The sequence below is a fragment of the Leuciscus leuciscus genome (assembly GCF_965113295.1).
Source record: "Leuciscus leuciscus genome assembly, chromosome: 2".
In the NCBI taxonomy this organism is placed as follows: Eukaryota; Metazoa; Chordata; class Actinopteri; order Cypriniformes; family Leuciscidae; genus Leuciscus; species Leuciscus leuciscus.
The window spans coordinates 18542085-18544852 of record NC_138726.1 but is presented as its reverse complement, the minus strand read 5'-3'; the positions used below and the strand labels follow the sequence as shown (position 1 = coordinate 18544852).

The window sequence follows — 2768 nt, the reverse complement described above, 5'->3', positions numbered from 1 at the left end:
TTAAATACAGGCAATTGGTTGATGAAACAACTATTAAAATTAAGATACAATTAATACAAAACGAAATTCACTTTAAAGAAAGGCTTTATACAAAAAATAAACTTAATGAAATGGTCAAAATCTTGTCTGCCCACTCCATTTGTCTTGCGATTGCGCATGATCTTACTCATGCTTTTCACTTCAAAATTTTTATTTAAACCTAAATATGAACTAAATTGTTTTATTTAATGACTAGGCTACAACACGTAGGCCAATTAGCCTACAGTACAGAGAAATTAGTTGACAAGCTATTTTAAATAAACGTAGGCTACAGATTTTACTGGTTCGACCATTTCCATACTTTCCATTCAGAGTAATTTATATTTAAATGGTCTAGGCTATGCTGTATAAAGTAGGAGAGAGGCTTCATGCATAAATAAACTTATTTGCACAAACGCGTTTCGGCGCGTGCCTTCAGAAGATTTTATACAGCATAGCCTAGACATGCTGTATATATGTACAACGTTTAGATTATAGGCCTGTATGAAAGTTAGAATTTTGAAATTAATTTAGAAAATATTATGTATGTTTAGATTATATTTTGACTAGTGTTTATGCTGCCTCATTATCATCAACGAAGAGTGCTTGCAAATATCTATTGCAAATGTGTGTATGTGCTGAAATGTGTAAATATGCCCAGCTGATGAATTGCAAATGTGTTAATGTTTGCATTGTGCTATCTCCGGTAATGGCCCATTACACGCAATATATGCCTACAGCACGTGTCTACAATTATTTGCATCAGTTATTCATATAGACTAATGGTAGGCTACTATACTTTGAAATATTTATGTTATAATAGTTTTCAACTTTTTTTAAAACAGGAATGTAGCTGCATCTCCTTCATCTGCAACTCGGAGGGCGCGCAGCAACACAGTTGAACGTCAGAAAGAGTAAGTACATATTTACCCATGTTTGTTCAATTTTGTTTATATACTTATTACAATATGAGCCTGTATGAGTTTATTTATTTTTGGAGGTTGGTTGATAATGTTACATATTTTTTCTTTGTGCTATCTTATCAGCATGCTAATTCCCATCAGTTGTGCATGTGCTGGGATAGTACTCTATATGATAATAATAGTTTTCAACTTTTTTTGAAAGGAATGATGTAGGTTGCTCACTCTCACCTCTCACTGCAACTCGCACTAAGAGGGCACGCAGCAACACAGACAGAAATCAGAAGGAGTAAGTACATATTTACCCACTATTTTACAGATGTTAGACCAATTTTGTTTATATACTTAGAGATGCTACAAATGTACATGTGCCTGTCTGGATTGCCAGACACAATTGCAAAACACAATACCAGACACAATTGCAAAAATTGTGGTGTTATGTATGCACAATATTACAATTAGTGATTGGTAATGTTAGTATAAAAGAGCTTATTTTTGTTGTTTTACCAAAATGCTGACTGTCCATCAGTTATGCATGTGCTGGCATAGTACTTTGTTCAACCTTTATTAATATTAATATTATTATTTTTATAGGAATGTGGTAGCATCACTCTCAACCTCACCTGCAACTCGCACTGGGAGGGCACGCGACAGGTGTCGTTCAGTTTTGAGAACAACTGAAAAGTAGCCTAAGTACTCTTATTCCCTTTCTTTCAGATATTAGTATAATTCTGTTTACATATTCTGGTTTTACATAGTGCATACAAACATTATGTGTCTGTATGGCTTTGCATCTGGCCAATGTTACTTATAATGATTGAAATGCAGTTGTTATATTTTGTGTAATAAACATGCTCACAGTTGTTTGTTTGTTTTACAGCTATAAATGTGATGGTGATCATCAGACACCTGTTGCAAAGAGGGCCAAGACAAACATTCAGACAAGCAACAAGCAGTCTACTCTGTCATGGAAAACAGAGACTGACATTGATATGGTTCCACAGACTCTGAGATTCCTGCCTGCACGGGAACCTGGACCACAGCTGAGTTTAAAACATTGCAAATTTAAAACATTTAGTTCCTGCTCATAGAGGAATTACAATAAAACCGTGAAAAACAAAACCTTTGAATCTCCTCTACTTTGTTCAGGCTGCCTCTCTTGATGGCCCATTAGTCATTGGGGGAGTGTCTATGTCACACCCCTGGTCTGAATCTCATTAATATTGATGAGCGATTACCCCTCCCACGCATAAACCTCTTCTGACAAAAAAAACTGTTTTACAATGTTTAAATCAATGTATTGTTTTAAGAGAACGATCAGGCAGGATGAATTTCACATCATTTTGAAGCCAGAACTAGAAACGACAACATACATTAGTCAAGAGTCTTGTGGGCACATATTTAGAATGTGTTTTGTGTTCTTATTTCAGCAACTTTCTTTTTTTAGTTTTTTTTTAAATAACCACGCATAAACATTATTCTCTTAAAAATACAAAGATTTACAAGCATGTTGATCAGATATTATGCTAGCCCTGTTTGTGTTATATAGAGTGAATTTACACTTTTGCCATTAACATGTTTATAAATAACAACAAAAAAATAAATAAATGTCAGAGCATGTCAGAACACCTCCAGGGCCCAGAAAACCGCTCAGACCCCAGAGGGTTAATATTCAACAATATTATTGATCTGACTGTACTGACGATATTGAATGAGAACTGTGCTGGACAATGACACTTTTTTGCAGAACTTCTATACAGATGAAATTAACTAAATTAATAATTGATGATCTTTACAACAGAACTGAATCAACACTGAACTGACTTTAGC

General features: G+C 34.6%; 1 long non-coding RNA gene across 1 annotated transcript; it reads left to right on the top strand.

Annotated features, from left to right (window-relative positions):
* Nucleotides 1-480: 480 nt before the first annotated feature.
* Nucleotides 481-2382, top strand: LOC309493417. The gene is made up of 4 exons (XR_014203913.1): nt 481-932; nt 1144-1227; nt 1533-1622; nt 1819-2382. It is a non-coding gene; the product is annotated as an uncharacterized lncRNA (long non-coding RNA).
* Nucleotides 2383-2768: the final 386 nt, after the last annotated feature.